This window comes from Sus scrofa, chromosome X (genome assembly GCF_054392235.1).
Source record: "Sus scrofa isolate SSC_HxYL_T2T_F1_AM1 chromosome X, Sscrofa_HxYL_maternal_Yorkshire_Landrace_v2.0, whole genome shotgun sequence".
NCBI lineage: Eukaryota > Metazoa > Chordata > Mammalia > Artiodactyla > Suidae > Sus > Sus scrofa.
This window is the reverse complement of record NC_139401.1, coordinates 13,508,372-13,533,673: the sequence shown is the minus strand read 5'-3', so window position 1 is coordinate 13,533,673 and position 25,302 is coordinate 13,508,372. Positions and strand designations below refer to the sequence as shown.

At 44.7% G+C, this 25,302-nt stretch overlaps 1 long non-coding RNA gene across 1 annotated transcript in view; it reads right to left on the bottom strand.

Annotated features, from left to right (window-relative positions):
• Window positions 1-2,895: 2,895 nt before the first annotated feature.
• Window positions 2,896-25,302, bottom strand: part of LOC110257721 (uncharacterized) — a 112,418-nt gene continuing 90,011 nt past the window's right edge. The window contains exon 3 of the long non-coding RNA XR_014835696.1: window positions 2,896-3,019. This is a non-coding gene — a long non-coding RNA (uncharacterized LOC110257721). The remainder of the gene's footprint in view (window positions 3,020-25,302) is intronic.

Sequence of the window (25,302 nt, the reverse complement as noted above, 5' to 3'; positions counted from 1 at the left end):
TCCAAGTTGGGAGAATAAGTCTTTCTGATTTTTCTTTTCAGCTCAGATCAGTGTTTCATGTGGGACTGTTCCATGAAACCATGAAAAAAATGAACTTGGAAAAATATGAAAAATGTATGCTTCATGCCCCTAGTACATTTCACCGCCAGTGTAGTGTGAGATACAGTGATGGTTGTCATAACAACAGAGCCATACAGGAACCGTAATTATGCATGTAAAGAAACTGGCAGGAGAGCAGCTCTGGTCAGAAATAACTATCTTGTTCATAGTCATCTAGTTATTTCACCTTGTACATCCATTATCTAGATTCGGGCGTTTAAAATTGATGACCACCTACGTAAACTTTAGGTTCTGAGTTTTTCTCTTGATTATTCCTAGAATATTTAAGAAGATAAACGAAGTGGCTATATGCCAGGTCTCCTGGTCTCAAGGGCTTAAGAAATCAACATAATTGATGAGATGGAGTTGAAGCAAACCATGTAATTAAGGAAAGGAGGAACCTAGGTAACTTTGAATTAAATAATGTGATGACAGACAGTTATTTATTTAAATAAGAGGACTGCTTTGGAATAAAATATCGCACACATTGTCCAGAGTGAAAAATAGCACTCTTTCAACAAAATGGCTGATGGCATTTAGGATGCTGGCACATCGGTGTGGGAACTTAGCTTATTTATTATTCTAAAGGATTAGCAATAAAAATGCATGCTCACCACCAGCTTAAAATAGGCACTGAGTCAAATCTAAACCATGGCACTGTCATTTCCCTAAGAGGTTTTCAAACCAACAGGTTTTTTTAAAAAAAATTTTTTTTAAGTGAAATATAGTTGATTTACAATGAGGTATTAGTTTGCAGAGTGCAGCAAAGTGATTCAGGTATCTGTCTATATCTATCTATTCTTTCTCAGATTCTTTTCCATTCTAGCTTATTATAAGACATTGACGATAGTTCCCTGTGCTATACAGTAGGTCCTTGTTGGTTATCTATTTATATATAGTAGTATCTGTTAATCCCAAACGCCTAATTTATCCCTCCTTCCCCCTTTCACCTTCGGTAACCATAAATTTTTCTATCTGTGATACACGCATACAATGAAATATTACTCAGCCATAAAAAAGAATGATGTAATGCCACTTGCAGCAACATGGATAGACCTAGAGATTATACTAAGCGAAGTCAGGCAGAGAAAAACAAGTATCATATAATATCACTTGTATGCGGAATCCTTTTTTTTTTTTTTTTTTTTTTGGCTGTGCCTGCAGCATGTAGAAATTCCCAGGCCAGGGATCAAACCTGCACCCCAGCAGCAACTTGGGCCACTGCAGTGACAATGCTGGATACTTAACCCACTGTGCCACAAAGCAAGTCCTTATATGTGGAATCTGAAAAAAAAAATGATACAAATGATCTTGTTTGGAAAACAAAAATAGACTCAGATTGAAACCAACAGTTTTGAGAAAAACAGAAGAGTGCTTTTTCTGATAAATTTCTGACTTTTCAAACCTATTAGTAAAAATGCTGCTTTGCATACACAATGCAATGATTACACATTTTAGGTGTTATGCAGTGGCTCTAACTTGAAGACTGAAAAATAAAAAGCTGGTGATGGAAATGCGTCTCTCTAATAATAACAGCAAGCATTCACGAAGGACAACTCTGTGCCAGCTACTTTATTTGCTGTTATTTTTTCAACCTCATAACAACCTTTAAAGTAGATATTAACCCCCGTTTCATAAACCCAAGGTAATTGATAATCAGTACCTCCGTCAATGTCAAAAAAGGTCTGTCTCCTTTTCTGTCATTACGTTGATGGAATTTGACTGCAGGCTACCTGAAGGCACGCTCTGGGTTTGATTTCCTCACATTGTGTACCTACCATGTGGTTCAGACCTTTTCTTACGGTAGGCACCTCATGGTCAAGATATACAGGCTTCCAAGATAGTTTTCCAGCAATAGTTCTGTGATAAGCTGTGCTATGTATCTATTGCTCCATGACAAATTACTCCCAAAGTTGTTGGCTCAAAGCAGTAAACATTTATCCTCTCACAGTTCCGGTGAGGAATTTGAAAGCAGCTTGACTGGATGATTCTGTCTCAGGGTCTTTGGGGAAGTTGTAGTTAGGGCATCAGGAGGGCTGGAGTCATCTGAAGGCTGGACTGGGGCTGGTGGATCTGTTTCCAAGATGGCATGCTCACGGGACTCTTGGCAGGAGCCCTCTGTGCCTTGCTATGTGGGCCTCTCCATAGGGCTCCTTGAGTGTTCCCACAGCACGGCAGCCGGCTTCCCTGAGGACAAGTGTTCAAAGACAGGAGAGAGCAAGGAGGAGACCACAAAGCCTTTTTATGACCAAGGCTTGGAAGTCACACACCATCGCTTTAGTCCCATTCTATCTGTTCGAATCGAGTCACCAGCTACTGCCCACACTCATGGGAGAGGAGTTAGACTCCACCTTTTAAAGGAAGCAACACCAAAGTATTTGTGGACAAAATTTCAAGCCACCACAGAAGTACACTTTGGAGTTGAGAAAATGATGAAGCTCTGGAAATCCAAGAGGACAGGAAAACAGAATTCAATTTAATTTACCAAAAGGAGCTAAAAATATGCCCACATTCAATCTGCCTACACTAAATGTGATGAGTAATGTTACGAAAGTTTGCATTATTCAAAGACTTTAAGTCCTGGTAATATTACAATATGTCTGAATAATACTGAGATGCCTATTCAAATAATGTTATGTCTCTCAAATATAATTATAGAAGTATAGCATTTTTCTTGAAAAGGTCAGGCTCACGAGCAGTACCATTATTCATAGGGACTCAAGAAAAATACAAATACTTAAAACAGAAAAATAATGTCAAGATAATTGATTAATATCTATAAATATCTCTCTTGTACTTACCAGATCTTCAAATTGTGTTCTTTTGCTTATGGTTGTCATCATCTTACATCCTTAAGCTTGCAGCACCCTCGGCCCCTGCTGTGTATTTTGCCCATCAGGAAAAGCACCTCATTTAACCACTGAAATAATCCAAAACCAGGTGTGAAGAGGAAAGAAACGGGATATTGGAAACAATCAAGCTAACCATACTGTTCCCAAATGAGAAGAGGAAAAACAAGCCTAGAGGTTAAAAATGACCCCCAAACACATAAGGAACTAATGGTGGGATCAGCTACACATACTCTGGGCCCAAACCATAGATTTCTTTTAAAAAATTTGTGGTTCTGTTTTTTGTCTTTTTAGGGCCACACCATGGCACGTGGAAGTTCCCAGGCCAGGGGTCAAATCAGAGCTGTAGCCACCAGCCTAACGCCACAGCCACAGCAACGCCATATCCGAGCCACATCCACAGCCTACACTGTAGCTTACAGCAATGCCAGATCCTTAACACAGTGGGCAAGGCCAGGGATTGAACCCACATCCTCATGGATACTAGTTGGGCTCTTAACCCACTGAGCTACAGCAAGAACTCCTAACGATGTTTTTTAAGCTTAATGTTATTAGAGAAAAATACTTGTTATTATAGAAAACCAGGAAATATAGAGAGATGAAAACAATCACCCCTCAGAATCAGCTGCTTTAATAATCGGTATATTTCCTTTACGTCTTTGATTCATATAGATTTTTTTTTTACATCGTTGGGATCATAGCCACATATTTTTACATATGCTGCTTTTTTCCCACTTACTAGTAAAGCCAAAATGTTTCCCCAAATTATTACAACTCTTCATAGCTATTTTTGATGGCTGCATAATGCTCCAAGGTGCGGCTATTCATAAGGCTTAATCTCCCTCTTCTTGGATGATTGGGGTATAACAACAGCAGTAATAATAACAGCTGAATTTCTTTATTAAGCTTTTGTATGTGTGTGCCAGGCACTAAGTGCTTTAATCCTTAGAGCTCTAAAAGGTAGAATTTTAATATTTTTGATGTGTTTTATCTTGTTTTACAAATGGGGAAATCAAGTCACAGACAGATTAAAAGTGGTCAGTGAGGAAGACTGGATTATTGTTAATTGCCTCTCTCCCTCTGCACTGTGACCTATCGTTGCAATAATAGAAATGGAGTCTGCATCCCCACCCCTTGATTTTGAGCTTAGCTTATAGAAATATTGCAAACTTGACCAGAGCTTTAAAGCTTTTTTTTTCCCTTGTCTTTTTAAGGCTGCACCCACGGCATACGGAGGTTCCCAGGCTAGGGGTCGAATCGGAGCTATAGCTGCCAGCCTACCCCACAGCCACAGCAACGCTGGATCCGAGCCACATCTGCAAGCTACACCACAGTTCACGGCAACGCCAGATCCTTAACCCACGGAGCGAGGCCAGGGATCAAACCCCCATCCTCATGGATATTGGCGGGTTCGTTAACCACTGAGCCATGACGGGAACTCCAAGGGCACATCGGTGGTTGGGCTTGACCTCTTAGGCCCCTGTGATTCACCATGAGAAAAATGTGCCTTGAGTAGCTGCTGGTCCAAGGAGAGCGAAGAAACACATGGAGCAGACCTAACGCCAACCAGCCAAGCCCTCTGAACCCCAGGTGACTCCAAACAAGCCATGGTGGACCCATAGACCTGTGCATGAAAAAAACAGCTGTTTACTGCTGCAGGCTCCAGAGAATTGGGGGTTGTTATGCAGCAGTAACTAATTAACACCCTCAGTAACAACACAAGACCTTCATCTGGCCTCCGCAAACAGCTACAGTAAGCAGTGGATTTTTCTTTCCTTAGGTAGTCTTCTTGAATAGTAATGTTTACCCCCAAGCTCTTTGCAAGAAGTATGCAATCATTAGAATTCAGTCATTAGTCTTTATTGGGTGTTCATAGTCTTCACTGTGGATTTCTTTATGCATCAAATTGAAAAAGTTAATTTTGCATGGTTGAGGATGATGAGAAAGCAAATCACGCATGTCTTTTATCATATGTGTACAAGAGAGGACACTTTAATTCAGCTATACAAAAATTTAAAATCCAAAGCAGATGACATGGGAAGGACAGAAGGAAGCGACTTCCCTTCAGTGTACCTTTGCCTAGAGCCTACCTAGCTTCTTACTCCTAGATTTAGGATTTCTGCTGAAGACTTGTTGAGAAGGGGTTAATCATGGGGCTGGAGGCAGCCCTAGATGATGTTGAAATTGTGGCAAAGGGATGAGGAAGGAGAAAGGAAAGACTCTAAGATCAATCATTAACACTAGGATTTTATCCTTTGGCTGTAATAGAAGTTGATTTTAATCTTGTTTCGTTATCCTAATTTCCAAAGTGTTTTCTTCATGCTTCCATCATGTTCAGAGTTGTTTTTTTTTTTTTTTTTTCAATAGTACTTCCAAATGGATCTAATGTGGAAACCACTGTCCCCCCTCGCCCCCCACCGCCCCAACTGTTTGTGCGGCCGTAACTAAAAACACTCTGACTCCAAAGAATCGAAATTATTTTTAGAATGCTGAAAACTCCCCTGGTGCAAGAGATCACGATGATCATAATATTTTGAAAAGGATGTGTTTGGTTGGGTTATGCGTAAAAGAAAAGACACATACAGACACACAGACACACGAACACACACACACACAGGAGGGACCAGAAAGAATTCATCAAGAACCAAGGAGACACAAGTTTATTTTTCCCCTGTCCAAACCTACACAGAGTCATTTTCTTCTTACGAAGCATCAACTAAGTCAGTACAGGCTTTAATAAGATTTTGTGGGCCACAGATGAAAGATCCAGAAATGATTAATAAATTGAGATTCGTTTTATAAAGCTTCTAGATGAGATTTAAAAAGAAAAGCTAATCTTATTCAAACAGCCAAGCATTGTGATTCAGAAGAATAAGAGCTTTTCAAAAACAACTTTCTGGTGGCTTCTTTTACACTTTATATGAACTCTTGTTTTCATAACAAGCGGAAACTTTTATTACTGGGGTATTGTAGAAATAACTGAATTTCCTTTAGAGTCTCCTATATTCCTGGCAAAGTATTAGCTTTATGGAAGCCGTCAGATAAAAATTCTTTGTCAACTTAAAAAGTCAAACTCTTGCTTCATTTGAGAAAAGTAACTTGTGGTTAAAAAATAATTTCTGTTTATAATAGATAGTTTTACATCTGATTCTAGCATAGCTGTTTCAGCTAGAAATGTTGGGACAATGAGTGAAAGAGACATGGCCTGGATGAGTGTGGATTAAAAAATATTCATATGCAAAACCATAGGTGGATTCAGTCACACTGACTAAAGAAAGTGCTAGTAGAGGGCTCTGTCTGGGTACCTACTCCTGCCTCCTGAGGTGGGTTGATCAGGAAGCTTAGGAAGTTTAAGGGCCCCAAGCCATACGTGGCCCCTTCTAAGGCAATGTGTTCACATGGGTGCAAGTTTTTTAAAATGTTTTTCATTGTTAAATGTTTATCGAAGTACAGTTGATTTACAAAGTTGTGATAATTTCTGCTGTACAAAGTGATTCACCTAGACATGTAGACACATCCGTTCTCTCTCATGTTCTTTTCCCACATAGATGATCTCAGAATACTGGGCAGAGCCCCCTGTGCTCTACAGCAGGTCCCCGTTGGCCAATCATGCCATATACCTCAGCGTGCATCTGCCCATCCCCAACCCCCAGTTCATCCCTCCTTCCCCCACTGGTTCCCTTTGGTAACCAGAAGTTTGTGTGCCAAGTCTATGAGTCTGTTTCTGTTCTGTAAAGAAGTTCCTTTGTATCCTTTTTCTAGAGTCCACATACAAGCGATTTCATGTGATGTTTGTCTTTCGCTTTCTGGATGGTCATATGTTTTTATAAAATTTGCCAAGTTAATATACCTCCCCCACAACTAGTTAAGACTACCGTCTCTTTCCATTATGAGCTCCCTTTCTTATACTGGGAGGCACTGGAGATGGCTGTGGCATTTTTGAAATCAAAGGTGGCGTGGAATGAGGCAAAGTTTGGTTTCAGTGGGATACATCTGTATTTCAGATTCAAGTTAGTACTAGCCATCCTGAAGTAGGAATGGCTTGCAAGAATACGTCTACCATCTACTGGAATGATTCACTTGACAATCATGACCTTGAGGCCAGGGACAAAAATAGTGATGTATGCTATCCTACCTAGAAGTACCACAAGTATGGACTAGTGGAAGAGGAAGAAGACTTGAAATACGGAAAGCTAGAAGCTAGTCTGTGGACAACCCTCCTATCATGAGACAGGTAGAATTATAAGCAGATGATGTACCTCTCTGTAACCCTAAGTCAAAATGAAAGTTCTTTCCCATAAGGAATAAACTATGATAGCCCAATGTATAAAATTATAAACTCATTATAAAATGAAATTATTTATATATGAAATATATTTCATATGCTATATATTTCATTATAAACATATAGTTCTTATATATCATTTTGCTGTATAATTAAACATGTATAAGAAAAGTATGTGATATATATGAAGGCATAGAAATATATAGTATATATGACATATATCGGAAATAAATAGAAATTATACTGATAAGGAGAAATAAATTATAATTGAAAGATTCTTTTAGATCATAACAAAATCAACACATAAAGAGGAAGAAATAAATTCTGAATAGAAGTGATAAGCAGACTCTTGGATTGCTTGCTAATCCAGTAGGTGAAAAGAAAAGAATCACATAAGCACATCTGAAGGAAATTAAATTTCTCGCCAATTTGACAAATACTAATATTGACAATGACTAACACAAATCATAATATAGCAGTAAATAAGGACATCGGCGACAAATTGTTAAGTGAGTGATCAGTTCAGAGTATGTTTCAGAGTAGTCATTGTGTGAAGAAATTTGAAATACCCTGCAATCGGAGAGCTTATACATGAAAGGGAAACCGAATAGGTTTTCCAAACTGCAACAGATTCTAAAAATGTACATGATGGTTTTGGCAGTGAATGTCATTTTAACAGGAAAATGAATTAGGAAGCAGAAAATTAATTTCTAAAATATCAATAATTTTTTTAAAAAATGTAATCAATCATGCTAGATAGAGGAAAGACTTGCAGTTCCTGTTACGGAACACAATCACAAAATCAGTCATTAGAAGAGTTGATCAAAGAAACTACAGCTAAAATATGTAAGAAAAAATTATAGAGCTGTGCCAGGGAGTTAATTAAGGTATGTTATTTTTCTAGATTTTGTGACACTTTTGGTATTTGGTACCTTTTTAATGTTTACATTTTTTTTCTCATTCTAAATACATATTTGAATTTTTATACTTAATTTTTTGTCCTTTTTACAGCCACACCTGTGGCATACGGAAGTTCCCGGGCTAGGGGTCAAATCAGAGCTGCAGCTGAGGCCTGTACCACAGCCACAGCAACGCTAGATCTGAGCTGCCTCTGCAACCTATGCCACAGCTTGCGGCAACACTGGAGCCTTAACCCCCTGAGCAAGGCCAAGGATCGAACCCATATCCTCAAGGACATGACGTCGGGTCCTTAATCCTCTGCGTTACGACAGAACTCGTTTATACCTAATTCTACACGTGCAAAATTTTTTTCTTTTAAAAGACCCTGAAAATCATGTAAGCTTCAGGCCCACAAAATCTGGATCCAGTCCTGCCTGGCGAAAAGGCACGAGTAGGTACAAGTGTACACATGTGTGTGTGTGTGCATGAACACACACATGCACGCAAGTGCACTAACATCATCAGTGACATGCCCCCCCATTCTTCGTGACAGGTTTTGCTCCCCACTGCAGGCATGAGACCTCTGCAATATCATCGAACCCCAGGGGAGTCCTGGTTCCCTGAGCCCTCAAAGCAGGGCTGGAGAAACCCTCAGAGGCTATGGCCACTGGAGAGACCACTGTGAATAAAGTTGGATTTGGCCCAAAGGACCTCGAGGGAAGACTCCCTGTTTTCAATCAGGGGAGCATCAGGAGTTCTGAGCTCTTTCTGCGGCATCTGGGGGAGTTAAGTTTGCTCCGCTCTCAAGGGCACCCTGGGGGAGGTGGACTCCCCAGCGGACGCTCCAACAAACTCCCCCTGGGGCATCTTCTGGGCCTTGGAGAACAGCCCAAGTGCTACAACTCCTCCGCATGACTGCAGGTCCCCGGCTCTGAGGCCACCTCAAGCTGCTCTGTCCCTGGGGAAAGTCGATGGTGAGGAGCCTCCCACAGGGTCTCAGGGGGACCCGCTTAGTGGCTGCTTTGCAGCAGGCTGGCACAAATCCCAGATAACCCAAAGACTGGCTCCAGAGGTTGTCTTATACATGAAATGCAACTCAAGGGAGTCAAAGAGCTCTGCGAAGGCCATCGTGCCATTGACCGTGCAGTGCCTGAGGGCCAGGAGTTACCCGAGGAAGGACAGATGGCTGCCTCGCATGGGTGGCTGAGCCATACCATGGGTGACAACCACCCATGGATGTCCATACTGTGAAGGGACATGCCAGTCAGACCTCAGCGCTCTCTTCTCGTCTACACAGCCTGGCTCGGTTTCAACTCACCCTTGACACCCGTCTTGCCTCCCTTCTTTGTTTCCCCATGAAATCCAATCTACATGGCTAAGTAAGCTTTGCTGAAGACGGGGGCGGGGGGGGGGGGGACCAGGAGTCATCCCACCTACAACACCCTGAATTCTTTTTTTTTAGGGCCGCAGGTGCAGCACATGGAGGTTCCCAGGCTAGGGCTTGAATTGGAACTGCACCTGCCAGCCTACCCCACAGCCACAGCGACACCGAATCTGAGCCATATCTGCAACCCACACGACAGCTCACGGCAATGCCAGATCCTTAACCCACTGAGCAGGGCCAGGGACAGAAGCTGCATCCTCAAGGACACTAGCGAGGTTCATTTCTGCTGAGCTACAGTGGGAACTCCGCCCTGAATTCTTTGAAAACACACTGGAGGTACACGCATTCCTTCAAATGCCTTCTTCCAACCCTGCCTTTTCCTGACTCCAGCCCCAAGCAGCCTCGGTTGGTCGGTTGGTCGCCTTGCTCGTCTCTCTTCCTTCTCTAATATGAAATCTGATCCCGGTGTAAGAGTCAGGCCTGAGGACTGCCTTCTCTTCAGGGGATTTGACAAAGTCTTTTCAACTTCTCAATTAAGACAGGTCTCTCTCGACAAAGGAATTCTGGTCCTGGCTGCTAAAATGCTGTTTCTCCACATTGCCTTCGAGATCAAAGAGGAAAGAACACTGTTGCTTTACCAAACCTGTGATCACTGATGGTGTCCTGGCGGGGCGACAGACTGCAATTCTGTATTCCAATTTTGACTGTCAAGAAGCAGCTGAAAACCAAATAGTAATCTTTTCTCTATACAGGCCCACTAAAGGAAATTTGGAAAATGCATGCAAGTTGCAAGGAAAGAAAAAGGAATCAGAGAGTTCCTGTTGTGGCTCAGTGGGTTAAGGACCAGACATAGCCTCCATGAGGATGCGGGTTCGATCCCTGGCCTTGCTCAGTGGGTTAAGGATCTGGCGTTGCCGCAAGCTGTGCGTTAGGTCACAGATGCAGCTTAGATCCACTGTGGCTGTGGCTGCGGTGGAGCCTGGCAGCTGCAGCTCTGATGCAACCCCTAGCCTGGAAACTCCCGAATGCTCCAGGTATGGCCTTAAAAAAAAACAAAGAAAGTAAGAAAGAAAAATGAATCAGCATCATTCCACCACTCATATTATTCATCGTTCACACTGTTGTAATTCTTCTCCCAGATTTTATCACTACTGAGGTTATAAAACCACCGAGGTTTTAGTTTCTGTGTTTTTCAAACATAGTTTAAACCACACTGTGTGTATATGTCTACTTACGGCTGCACGAATGTAGATCCTAAATATTTTCCATGTTATCACACAGACCTCACACACATCATTTAAATGTTTGCCTGACAGACCCTCAAGGATCAAGTCCATGTTGACTGACCTTGCTGGTTCTCTAGAGCTGCTATAACAAATCATCTCAAACTGGGCAGCTTACAACCACACAGATTTATTACCTGACATTTCCAGAGGTCAGCTGTTCAGCCTGGGTCTCACTGGGCTGAAATCCAGACGCAGGCAGGGCTACACTCCCTCCTGGAGGGCCTAGTGGAGAGCATCTTCTTGCCTTTTCTAGTTTCTAGAGGCTTCCTGCATCCCTCAGCTTGTCACTCCTTCCTCCATTTTCCGAGTCAGCAAGAGCTCATCTTTCTGTGTGACTTTTTTCCTCTCGGCCTTTTAAGGACCCCTTGCGGTGACAGCGAGCCCACTCAACAATCTCCCAGATCAGCAATGTTCATTCCATCTGCAACCCTATCCTCCCGGTGCCAGGGGGGTGACCCAGTCGTGGGGTACAGAAATTAGACCTTTTGGGACGGTCATTATATTCCCCACCATATGTATCCACTTCTCATTATTGGACTTTCAGGTTGTTTCTCATGTTTCACAATGAAAAATACTATTGTAGGAGTTCCCATCGTGGCTCAGCGGAAATGAATCCAATTAGGAACCATGAGGTTGTGGGCTCGATCCCTGGCCTCCCTCCGTGGGTTAAGGATCTGGCGTTGCCGTGAGCTGTGGTGTAGGTCGCAGACACGGCTCAGATCCAGCGTTGCTGTGGCTCTGGTGTAGACTGGCGGCTACAGCTCCGATTCCACCCCTAGCCTGGGAACCTCCATATGCCATGGGAGCAGCCCTAGAAAAGGCTAAAAGACCAAAAAAAAAAAAAAAAAAAAAAAAACTATTGTAATAAACATCATCATTCGATCTACTGTTTCCTTCTTAGGTAAACCGATCTTTTCTAGCTCCAAAAGGGAGAAACTATAGGAATACAGATGCTCAGAGCAGGAATTAGGGATGCTGCTGGCACTGATTCAGCAAAAGTAATCCTAGGATTCTAGTTCATCATCCATTGGCGATTATTAGCTGAGCAATTTTAGGCAAGTCATACTGCATCTGAAAATGTCCTCATTTGCAAAATGGGCAAAATAACACCTCTCTGGGCATTAACCCCAAGGTCAAATGAGATGATGTAAACTGTGTTGACCATGACTGTGATGATAATCAATGTAATAACTAAAAGTAAATCTGGGAGTTCTTTTTTTTTTTTATTTTCCTTTTTATGGCTGCACCTGCGGTATATGGAAATTACCAGGCCAGGGATCAAATCAGAGCTGCAGCTGCCAGACTATCCCAACAGCCATAGCAACACCCGATCTGAGTTGCATCTGTGACCTATAGCAGGGCTTGCAGCACTGCCGGATCTTTAGCCCACTGAGTGAGGCCAGGGATCGAACCTGCGTCCTCATGGATACTAGTCAGATTTTTAACCTGCTGGCACAGCAGGTTAAAGATCTAGCGTTGCTACATCAGGTTAAGGATCCAGCGTTGCCACTGCAGCAGCTTTGGTCACTGCTGTGGCAAGGGTTTGATCCCTGGCCTGGGAACTTGAATGCCATGGGCGTGGCCAAAAAAAAGTAAATCTGGTAACATAGCCTAATTATTATTATTTTTTAACATTTCTAGTAATAAGACACCTGGCCCCTCGAATCATTTATCTTGTCAAGATGAAGAAGGAAAAATCAGAAACATAATTTTGGTAAGAATCAAGGAGAGAAAGAACACTGTGTTTTGAAATTTTGATTCTTTCTTTTTTTTTTTTTTTTTTTTTTTTTGTCTTTTTGCCTTTTCTAAGGCCGCTCCCACGGCATATGGAGCTTCCCAGGCTAGGGGTCCAATCGGAACTGCAGCCACCAGCCCACGCCAGAGCCACAGCAACGCGGGATCTAAGCCGCATCTGAGACCTACACCCCAGCTCACGGCAACGCCGGATCCTTAACCCACTGAGCAAGGCCAGGGATCGAACCCGCAACCTCATGGTTCCTAGTTGGATTCATTAATGACTGTGCCACAACGGGACCTCTTTGAAATTTTAATTCTTATTCCAAACTATGCTTCGCCACCCCCCACCCTCCCACTGACTCCCTGCAGTGGGCCTGGCATCCATGCAGCTCTGCCATCGTGCCAGGGCAGGCTTTCGCTCCATGGCCTTGGCACCTGCTACTTCACCTTCCAAGAATGCTCTCCCCCCAACATCTGCTGAGATCCCTTCCTCCACTCTTTGCTCAAACATCTCTGCAAACATCACCTCCATGGATTGACCTCAATAAAATTGCGTGATCATCAGGACCCCTGTCCTTCTCTACCCTTTTCCCGTCTTTCCTTTTTTTTCCTGCATCGCTACTAGAATGTAAGTTTCACGAGGGCGGGGTTTAGGTCTATTTCATTTCCTGACTTGTACACAGTGCCTAGAATGGTGTCTAGTGTATATATCATGGTCTCAATAATTTCGTTAAGTGACTTAAGTGATTTTAATGCAGACCAAGCATTTTACCCATTGGGTTGTGAAAAAGAATTTACCCAAGGACTCTTTAGTAGTAATTTTTCCCCATTAAGGCCTACTCTTCGCACTGCAATTTGGGCAACAACTGGCCCGGGGGTAGGGGGTGCGGGGGAGGGAGATCAAGCGAACCCACAAGGGCACACACACTTGTGAAGTCTACACTGAATAAACAAATGTCTCCGATGACTGTTTCTTTTACCCTGATTTTAAAAAGCGAAGTAAAAACAGAGAGCCGTGTTGTGTAGTTTATGCTGGTTGGGTTTGGAGCAAAAGCCAAGGACGAAGGCATAAAAGAACACTTTTGCATAAAGATTAGCCCAGGTGGGAGTGTCACTCAGGCATGAAAAGTTGTCCTGTGGCCTATGATTCGGAGCTGTTGTCATCAGGTTTCATTTTTTTGCTTTAATTTTTTTTTAATGATTTTTATTTTTTCCATTAGTTGGTTTACAGACTTGGTTTCACGTTGCAAAGCAGACATGAAAAGAAATGGTATTTGGTCCCTTAAGTTGAGGGGAAATCAACTGAGATGGAGGTGGGCCGAACCTCAGCAGGCTTTCCACACACCTGCAGCAGGAAGACTGTGTGAGAGATCACACCACGTTCCCTCTAGTCCTCTTTCTAAACTTTTTATTTATTTTTTGGCTGCGCCCATGGCACGTGGAAGTTTCTGGGCCAGGGATCAAACCCCATGCCACAGCAGTGACCAGAGCCACAGCACTGACAATGCTGGGTCCTTAACCTGCTGTGCCACCAGGGAACTCTGTCTTTATGAACTTTGCATGAACTAATGTCCATTGTCCTTTACCCACAAGCAAATGGACTGGCCACCACCCTGACCCGCTGAGACGTGCTATTACTTTAGACTTGTGTATTTGTAACTCTTGTCTAATTTTATTCCCCCTGCTCTGAAAAACAGAACAGCTGCTAGTTCCAGCTTCCTGGCTGTTCTCGCAGCCTCCCCTTCCTTCCTGTCCTTCTACCGCAGGCCTATGTCATTTCTCTTAAAGCAAGTTTTCAAAACATCAGGATAGATAAAGATCTGAGGACCATAATTTTTGTATACTTCTTAAGAACTTTTTTTTTTTTGGTCTTGGCTCCTGTATCCCTAACAATGAAACTGTGCCAAGAATTTATTTCGATAGGAAAGCCAAGACATGTCCCCGTGCAACTAAGAGCAGATAAACAGCTTTCAGTTTAATCCTAAGAAGAATGAGCAAATGGACAGCGATGTTTGGTTTAGTGTTTCACTAACGTAATCCCTTTCTCATGCAGGGATACTGTCCTGGGACTTATTTGTGTGTGAGTGTGACTGTGACTCTGTGTGTGTGTGTGTGTGTGTGTGTGTGTGTGTGTGTGTGTGTATTTATTCTCCTGGAACATGCGGCTTTTGGTTCTGGTGGTATTTAAGGTCTTTTAGAAAATCCACGTGAATGACCAAATTAAAGAAATCCCACCTCAGAGTTCCCGCCGTGGTGCAGGGGTTAATGAATCCAACTAGGAACCGTGAGGTTGCGGGTTCCATCCCTGGCCTCTCTCAGTGGGTTAAGGATCCGGCGTTGCTGTGGCTGTGGTGTAGGTCACAGATGTGGCTCGGATCCTGCTGTGGTGTTGGCCGGTGGCTACAGCTCTGATTGGACCCCTAGCCTGGCAACTTCCATATGCCACATGTCTTTGGTGCCAAAAGACCAAAAAAAAAAAAAAAAAAAGATTCTAGATGTGAGACTCCTTTAACTGATCCAAAGCAAACTGAAGCTGCCCTCGGGACAATTACGGTAGCTAATTCAGTTTCGGGATGGAATTAGACTGACAACTTCAGATAGCTGCAAGATGGGTCTGATCCCCCCTCTGAATGTTGAAATGAGCCTGAAGGGAGGATGAGTGAAAGTGAATGATTCAAAGAAATACCAAGAATTCACCAGCAAAACGGACTTTGGGAACCGAGAGCCATAAATTACTGATGAATTACTGGAAAGTCTAGAAAGTTTACGGTGACAACCAAGGAAATAACATTTCTTAACTCGGGGCATACATCTCTCCCCAGGATCCTGGTATGTGGCACAGCTCTGATGGCTGAAAGGGGGTGGTTTGGGCAGTAACAGATTCACAGGGAGGAGAAACTGTCCACACAAATTCTGAAAGGAAGAACTACACTGGGCCATCAGTAAAGGCCAGAGATAGACCCAGGAATCCTGAAAACTACGAAGAATAGGATACACTGAATAAGGACCATCAAGCAGATGAAGAAGTAGCCTTCTCAAGTTAGCCGAACTCCTGTTGGCCTCTCATTAAGAAACAGCAAATCTGTAAGGATAACCTGACCCCCTTGCTGTACAGTGGGAAAAAAAAAAAAAAAAAAAAGAAACAGCAAATCTTAGTTATTAGCTTTTTTCAGAAGATGAACATTTTTTCCCATTGAACTCTTTCATGTTATCCAAAAGTCCCCAGGAAAGAAAAATGATAGACATTCATGGGCTTCATATGAAAGATCTCAGAAAGTCCAGTAAACATATTTTCAACTCTCAGAGCTTCTGGTAAATTTCAGTTTTTATCTCAGACCTACAGGGCTATAACTTTTATGGAGAGTAAAAGTTACAGGAGTTGCCCAATAACTGGCAATTTTTAAGAGCCTTCATTGACTTGGTTTCTTTTATTACCAGGAAATTTAGTTTGAATTTCCTGGGAGGCTGCGCATAGGATGGTGTTCGAACAGAAACAGGGAATTCCCTGTTGTGGCACAGCGAAAAAGATTCTCACTAGGAACCATGAGGTTGCAGGTTCAATCCCTGGCCTCGCTCAGTGGGCTGAGGATCCGGCGTTGCCGTGAGCTGTGGTGTAGGTCACAGACATGGCTTGAATTTCGCACTGCTGTGGCCGTGGTGTAGACTGGCAGCTGTAGCTCCGTTTCAACCCCTAGCCTGGGAACCTCCATATGCTGCAGGTACAGCCCTAAAAAGACAAAAAAAAAAAAAAAAAAACCCAAACAGGAGAGAAAAGCTCTAGGGATGTCCCCAGATCTGCAAAGGGACAAGCCCACCAGTGGCAGAAATCATTAACAAAAAGAGTCCTTAATGGAGTTCCCTGGTGGCTCTGCAGGTTAAGGATCCGGCGTAGTCACTGCAGTGGCCCAGGTTGCTGCTGTGGGCATAGCCAAAAATAAAAAAGAAAGAAGAATCCCGTTGATCCATATGGCTGGCACAGTACAAGGCCTTCAGACACCTTCTCGGCACAGATACCTCTGCAGCAATTAGCATGAGTGCTGCTGACTGCGTTTCCTGCCCTTTTAGCCCCTAGATCAACAGCTTCCTCCAACAGTTCAGACTCCCTTCAGTTTCATCGCTGGCTTGAGGGCCCCCTGATACAATGGAAGGTTTGGGTTCTTTCTTTTTATCATTTTTTCCTTTTACAGCCACGCCTGCAGCATATGGAAGTTCCAGGCCAGGGGTGGAATCAGAGCTGCAGCGGAGGCCTATGCCATAACCACAGCCAAAGCAACACCAGATCTGAGCCGCATCTGTGACCTACACCACAGTTCATGGCAACACCGGATCCTTAACCCACTGAGGGAGGTCAGGGATTGAACTCGCATCCTCATGGACACTATCTCCGGTTGTTAACCCAGTGAGCCACAGTGGGAACTCCTGTTTGGATTCTTTCATGTCCCCCTCCTCATTCCTATACTCTGGCTGGGCTGTCATCTGGGGAAGCTGCAAGTGGCAGAGTTGGGGTCCTGGTCTCAAAATGGTCAAACTGTGGCCCCAAAGCCACATGGGCCCTCAATAAAAATCATTTTAAAAACAAGGAGTTCCCTGGCGGCCTAGTGGCTAATGATCTGGCATTGCCACTACTGTGGCTCAGGTCACTGCTGTGGCATGGGTTTGATCCCTGGCCCAGGAACTTTCATGTGCCTTGGGGCAGCCAAAAAAAAAAAGGAAGAAAGAAAGAAAGAAAGAAAAAAACAAAACACCTAAAAAAAATCCTAGAAAATTCTTACTCATGTCCTGCAGCATCTGCCCCTCGTAAGCAAGAGCGTGTCTCCTCTGCTCCCACAGCTATCTGTCAGTCCTTCCATTTGGGATGAGGTCTTTGCCCTGTGACCTCACTGTCTTACGGATTCAAGGGAAGTTTGAAGTTGCATTTTGTGTGGCTTCTTGATATGGTGAGGGTGGGAGCCATGTTCTCTCTGAACCTGTGCATCTCCAAGAAGCATCTGGAGGTCCCTTCCAAGGAACCTAACAAAGTATCACTGTCCACAGGTGCTCTGTCTCCGGACTGCCAGGTTATGGCAGGTGCCGGAGGATCCCCAGGTCTGGCTTGGGGCCAGGCACAAAGAAGACATTTGGTGAAAATGCCTGCTACTTTCTGCTGCATTTTCTTTGTAAATCACCCTCTTTTCGTGGCCTTCAGGGATCAGCAGCTTCAGCACCACGTGGGAGCTTGTTAGATATGCAAATTTTCTGGCCCTACCCCATCTACTGAACCTGACCTTCTGGGCATGGGATCTAGCAATCTGTCTTAACAGAACCTTTCCCCAGAAAAGAAAATCATGGACTTGGAGAATAGACTGGTGGTTGCCAAGGGGGAGAGGGAGGGAGTGGGATGAATGGGGAGAAAAAAGAATGTATACATGTATGTGTCACTGGGTCACCATGCCGTACAGTAGAAAAAAAAATTGTATTGGGGAAATGACACTAAAAAAAAATTAAAACAAAAACAAGCCCTCCAGGTGATCTGCGAGAGAACCACAGCCTTGGAGAAATGGGAGTTCTGCAACTGTGCCTTTCTGCCTTTCAGCACAATTGCTCCAGCTCTTGCTGAGCAACAAAGGAACTGAGTAAGCAAAGAGCCTGCCCCAAGGGAGGTTTCTGGCGTGGCCCTGATTTCTCACTCGGGGACACACCGCAGACAATTAGTCCTCGGCTACTCTGTATTTGCCCAGTGGGTTTCCCAAATCTTGAGTCAATGACCCCCACTTTCCCTCCTCCTATTTTTAAGCAAAAAAATAAGTGCCAAGTCAACTGCCCCCCCCCCAAAATGGATGGACGGTTCAGACCTAACCCAGCAGTTTTCAACGTTGGCTGCAGATTGGAATCACCTAGAGAGCACTCAAAAAAAAATTCAGACCAATTAAATCAGAATCTCCAGGGGCTCGGCTCGCTGTTGTTGTTTTTTAAACTCCCCTGTGTAATCCCATGAGCTGAAAATCTAGTAGAGAATCGATGCTGTGGCCCTGGCTGAAGTTTTCTTTGTAAAAGAAATTTAACCCCAATGTTGATTTCTTTGGGCTGCACCCCCAGCACATGGATGTTCCCGGGCCAGGGATCGATCCCAGGCCACAGCCAGGGACATGGCCGGATCCTTAACCTGCTGCATCACAAGGAAACTCCCCCATGTTGATTTTTTTTGGAGTAAGACATTTCTCCTCTCTGAGCAGTCTACTCCAAACCACACATGCCCACCCCACATGTGACAATGAGGCCAGCCAGAAGGGGAGTGTTAGCTCTGGGCGTGCAGAAGGGGAGATGCCTGCTGTTTGGGGTCCAGTCCTGGCTGCACCAGGCAACACCCCACCCCTTAGCAGAGAGGACCCTCTAACGTTTTGTCTCTGGGTTTCAAGAGCAAAGAAAATACACGTGCTCCGGAGCTGCTCGTTACCCTGGAGTTGGTGTCTTGGAGAAGCGGAGTAAAGGTTTTGACAGGTAAGGCGTTTAACTGGAAAATGTGTTTTCACTTTGAATAAATGTCCAGCGTTTTGCTTTGGCAGGCCAGCCAGCCTTGAGGCAAGTGAACTAGGTCACTGTTTCTGCTAAACCTTTCAGTGCAAAAGCAGCTTGCCCATCAAAGAGCAGGCTTGCAAACCCCTGCAGAAGCTGTGACTCATTAGCAAGCCCCACCTCCCAACAATTCTCCGCCCCTTCCCCCCTGCCTCCCCTGGCAGTGCCCAGTGAGTGTGCAAAAAGACACCTGTGACCAGGATCAGAACAGAGGCAGCGTGGGGGCAGAGATCCTAAGCATGCCACCCCCTTTATTTTTTTTTTTTTATTTTGGCTACACCCTCAACATATGGAAGTTCCCAGGCCAGGGATCGAACCTGTGCCGTAGCAGTGACCAGAGCCACAGCCATGACAATGCCAGATCCTTAACCTGCTGAGTCACCAGGGAACTCCACTGGCAATTTCTTTCTTACTCTTAAACATATATAGACCCAGAGCTTCAAAATTCCTGACAAGCGTAGGTGGCTAATGCTTGCAAAGAATAAGTGCCTAATGCTTAGAAGTTCACAGTCACAGCAACGCCAGATCCAAGCCATGTCTGCAGTCTGCACCACAGCTCACCGATCCTTAACCCTCTGAGCGAGGAGTAAGTGCCCAATGAATACTTATTGGCTTCATTTAGATCCTTGTTAAAATTGTCTTGGCTGAAGAGTTCCCAATATGGCACAGTGGGGTAACAATCTGGCGTGTCTCTGTGGAGGCACGAGTTCGATCCCCAGCCCAGTGCAATGGGTTAAGGATCCAGCGTTGCTGCAGCTGTGGCGTAAGGCACACCGGTGGCTCAGATTCCATTCCTGGGGTCAGGAACGTCCATCTGCCATGGGTGCGGCTGGAAAAAAAAATTGTCTTGGTTGAGAGTTTGCAGTTGGATGGAGAAAAGCAGCCATCTCAACCCAGAAGACCACAAAGGAGTGTCGGGGAGCCACTCCAGGTGGAAAGAGGCCATCAAAGTCAGTGGTGTGGCTATAAGGGTGGCAGGATACTGAGTAAAGGTGGCAGGCCACCTGTGAAGTTGGAAATATCTAGTGGCCACAATTTTTTTTTTGTCTTTTGTCTTTTTAGGGCGGCACCCAGAGAATATGGAGGTTTCCAGGCTAGGGGTCAATCGGAGCTATAGACGCCGGCCTACACCACAGCCACAGCAACGCTGGATCCCAAATGCGTCTGCATCGTACACCACAGCTCACAGCAACACCAGATTTTTAACCTGCTTAGCAAGGCCAGGGATTGAACCCGCATCCGCATGGATCCTAGTTGGGGTCATTAACTGCTGAGCCACAAAGGGAACTCCCCGCATTTTTTTTTTTTTTTAAGTAAAAAGAAACTGGTGAAGTTAATGTTAATAATACATCTTATATAAACCAGTATATGAAAATACTGTCATTTCAACGTTGAATCAATGTAAAAAGTATTGAGGTAGTTGGTGTTCTTTTGTTTACGTGACGTCTTTGAAATTTGGGGTGGATTTTACACTCGGTACACACCTCATCTGGACTTGCTGCATTTCAAATGCTAAGTGGCCACCGTGTGGCCTGTGGCTGCCACAGTGGACAATGTAGTATCTCAAGCAGTGCACCGGAAGCTGCAGGTCAACAACAACAACAACAACCAAGTGAACAGGGAATTCCCATTGTGGCGCAGCAGAAACGAATCTGACTAGGAACCATGAGGTTGCAGGTTCGATCCCTGGCCTCGCTCCGTGGGTTAAGGATCTGGCGTTGCCGTGACTGTGGCATAGGCCGGCAGCTACAGCTCCGATTGGTCCCCTAGCCTGGGAACCTCCATGTGCCGTGGGTGCGACCCTAAAAAGACAAGAGGAACAAAAAAAAAAAAAAAAAAGGAGGTTGCAGGTCAGTCTTTCTTCCAGGCCTTGGGCAGAGTCTCCCCTGCAAGGCACAGAGGCCCATGAAAAGGAAGGATGAGCCAGAGGAAAAGGCGGCCACCAACCAAGAAGCTTGGTGACCCCCAGGGTGTAGCAGCCTGCCCTGGGGGAGGGGATGGGGGGTGGGGGGACAGGGCAGGGGGGGCCTCAGAACCGGAAGCAGCAGAGCATCAACTCCACAGGTTCAAGGCAAAAGAACAAAGCCAGCTCTTGTAGGGAACGCAGCTACTTGACGCTGCTCTTCTCCCCCTCACTTTCACTACCTGTGTGATGCGCTTGGCACTGACAGGTACGGCAGATAAAAGAACAGAGCAGCCAGTTAGGAGGGGCCATTAACCTTCGCCTCATGCTAGGGCTGAAGGAGAAGGCAGACAAGTTCCTCCTTGTCGACACATCCACCACTGACAGATCCAACTAGAAGCCACAAGTGCAGCTCTTCCCACGAGAGAACAAGTAATTTTGAGTGTCAGAAGCAGCACAAAACCCAGAGGAAGTAAGCCCGACCCTGAAGCTTCTGGGCCGAGCCGCAGTGTTCAGCTCTTTGAAGATGGAACTTTCTGGAAAATGCAAGGGGAAGGCCTGAGCGAATACCTCCAACAGGGAGCAGCAATCTTTCAGGGAGGTTTTTCTCAACCTATTGCGAAATAACCAGCATTAAAGCCATTTAAGAAAAACACTGTGCATTCGGTTCCTTTCTATTTCTCTCTGGCTTTCCTTCCTGACAAAGAGCACTGCTATGTGGGAGGCGGAGGGAGCCAGAGAAAGCCGGGGGCGAGCCGACAGTTTTCCAGCCTTTCACTGGCTCAGAAAGCAGTGAAGGTCTGGCAGCCACATCTCTGACCTGGTCAGGACACCTTCTTCAGCTGAAAGAGGGAAGGAGGTACTGTGGGCCCAGCAGAGCTGAAACAGGAAAACCCTGCCCGGCTTGATTCCTCAGCTCGGCTCCCTCCACTGATTTTGAGACCGAGAAATGCTGAGACAAAGGTAAAACAAAGTATGTACAGATTGACCACCGAGGTCGTGTCTCATTTTTTTTTAGAAAATTCATCCAGCGATGACAACGGCACTGTCCTAGGCCCTGGATTCATCCTTTTGCGTTTCTGCGAATAACTGCAAAACAGCTTTGCGAGTTATCAAAATATGGAATGACTCTAGGTATTTCTGGCCAAGGAGCCTTTAGAAATAAGATTTTCACTTCATGGACATTTTCCCTCAGTCACCATAATGTTTCGAGCCAAATAAGAGGAAAAAAATCCTCCATAAGCTTTGAGATCTTAATAAGTTAGATCAACACGGTCAGTCTACACCTCCTCCTCCAGCTTTTTTTTTTTTTTTTTTTTTTGATAGGTTCAACCCTTCAAGCTGGTTCAATATGAAATAGCACATAAAAGAGTGGACTACAGTGGAAATAGTAGCCTGAATGCTAGTACTACATCGAAGAGACAAACATGCCTTATAACAGCGTCAAAAAATGAAATGGCGTTTAAATTAGAAAAAGCCACTTAGGAGTTCCCGTCGTGGCACAGTGGTTAACGAATCCGACTAGGAACCATGAGGTTGCGGGTTCGGTCCCTGCCCTTGCTCAGTGGGTTAAGGATCTGGCGTTGCCGTGGCTCTGGCGTAGGCCGGGGGCTACAGCTCCAATTCGACCCCCAGCCTGGGAACCCCCATATGCCACGGGAGCGGCCCAAAGAAATAGCAAAAAGCCAAAAAAAAAAAAAAAAAAAAGCCACTTAAATCCATGCTAGGTGATAGAAAAACACATAGTTACTGACAAGGAATGTTGTTGAATATGAAGCCAGAAAACAAGCCAACCGATGGACCTAGAAGGATCAATGACTACATTTTAGAGAAAAAAAAACATGACAATATCTTTCCCCTTTTCTTCTGAGTGGGGAAGCCAGAGACTCCTTTGTATAAATATTTCACCAGCCAAGGATGCTCCACTTTGTGGAGGCGAAGGTTTCTCCTGGGTTTGAGAGGAGAACTTGCCGGGTATCTAGACTTTTCCAGAGTGTTAGGAAATAACTACGATTCCAACACCTGTCTTTGAGGCCGACACTGAGACTAGAGTTGGTCGGCTTCGTTACTCCCTTAGCAGTTTGGAAAAGCCAGTTGCCTGTTCTACTTGGCACTCTGGGAAATGGTGAGCCGCTCCCACAGACACCCCTGTACCATGAGGCTGCTTTCTTTGTAAGCAAGTGACTGCTGTATAGTCCCCAGGCCTTCCACCAGGGCTGTGGGTGGAGGCCACAAACGCTGTTTAAATTTTAAGATTCCTCTTTTTTTTCAAATTATTTTTTCTTTTTGTAGCCAGACGTGCAGCGTACGGAAGTTCCCAGGCTAGACAGACTCAACCCTTGAATGGAATCAGAGGGTTGAAGCCAAGGCCTACACCACAGCCACAGCAACACCGGATCCAAGCTGCATCTGCAACCTATGCCACAGCTTGTGGCAACACCGGATCCTCAACCCACTGAGCGAGGCCAGGGATCGAACCTGCATCCTCGTGGATACTAGTCGGGTCGGTCAACCACTGAGCCAGGAAGGTGACTCCAGACTCTTTTTTTAATGAACAGTGTGGAAAAGCTTTTCCAGGGATATGGTTCCTGGAGGGAAGTTAAGAGCATAAGCTGACAAACAAAATACAAAAACAGAGCCAAAAAACTCTGCAAGGGGGAATCTATGAAAGGACTAGAAGAGCTGTGCTAACCTGACGAACCTAGATTCTCTGTCGCCACATCTGTCACGACTGGCCCTTGATGCTGACTTTTCTGAACTCTTTTCTGAGTGTTAAGTTCCCACACAGTTAAAAACATGGCTCATAGGAGTTCCTGTTGTGGCGCAGCGGAAATAAATCGAATTAGTATCCATGAGGATGTAGGTTCGATCCCTGGCCTTGCTCAGTGGGTTAGGGATCTAGCGTTGCCGTGAGCCGTGGTGTCGGTCGCAGACACGGCTCGGATCCCGCGTTGCTGTGGCTGTGGCATAGGCCGGTGGCTACAGCTCCGATTAGACCCCAAGCTTGAGAACCTCCATATGCCACGGGTATGGCCCTAAAAAGAAAAGAGGAAAAAAAAAAAAAAAAAGGCTCATGTGAAAGATTTTAGCCCATTCATGAAGGACAGAATCAATGAGACAATAAAGGTATTTCAAGGAGAATTGAAGGAACTATGTCTTTATAAGAAGAAGTATTTATACATATAAATACATATACAGAGTATTTACAAGTATGTATCTATTAAAGGAGAAGACGGTTCGAATGAGATTCGCAAGGTTGGACAGGAAACTGCTCAGTGTCCTACAGGCCAACGGAACTCTAATCTTGGGGTTTTCATTTCCACCCATCAGGAATGGGTAGCATCTCAACCAGACACATATGCTGACACGTAACTTCACACAGTCTGAGATCTTGCGTATTTATTTGTGTGTGTGTGTATGTGTGTTTGTATCATATGAAGTTCGGGGGTTGAATCAGAGCTGCAGCTTCCAACTTACAGCACAGCCACGGCCACACTGTACCCGAGTCATGTCTGCGACCTGTGCTCCAGCTTATGGTCAACACTGGATCCCTAACCCACTGAGCGAGGCCAGGGATCGAACCCACATCCTCACAGAGACTAGGTCGGGTTCTTAACCTGATGAACCACAAAGGGGAACTCAGTGTTTTGTGTTTTTAAAACTCTTTTTTGTTACTATTTTTCATTGAAGCATAGTAATTTACCACATTGGGTTAGTTTCTGGTGTACAGCAAAGTGTTTCAGGTACACACACACACATTCTTTTTCAGATTCTTTTCCCATGTAGGTTATTATACGGAACTGAGATTTCCCTGTGCCATACAGTAGGTCCTTGTTTATCTATTTTATTTATAGGAGTGTGTATCAGTTAATTCCCAACACCAAATTCATCCCTTCCCCCACCCCCAACTTCCCTCTTCGGTAACTGGGATCTAATTTATTAAAGAGTAAACAGCAAGGCAAACAAAGGTAATTTCCCAAAGCCCTGCAGGACACCCTAGCCAGGAAGAGACTCGAGGCTAGAACAGTACTCATCTGGGTTGTGAGGATGCACAAACTGAGCTGAGATGTTCCTGGCAGGACCCTGGTCTCTTGCACTCGTGGTTTATGACTTCCAGGAATTCTCAAACTTGTCTGCACATGACTATCACAATCACAATCCATCAAATCAGAATCTTTGAGCATGGGCCCCAGGTATTGGGAATTTTTTTTTTTTTTTTTTTTTTTTGCCACACCCCATCATGTGGAAGTTCCTGGCTCGGGGATCAAACCTGCACCATAGTTGTGCCGCAGTGGTGGCAATGCCAG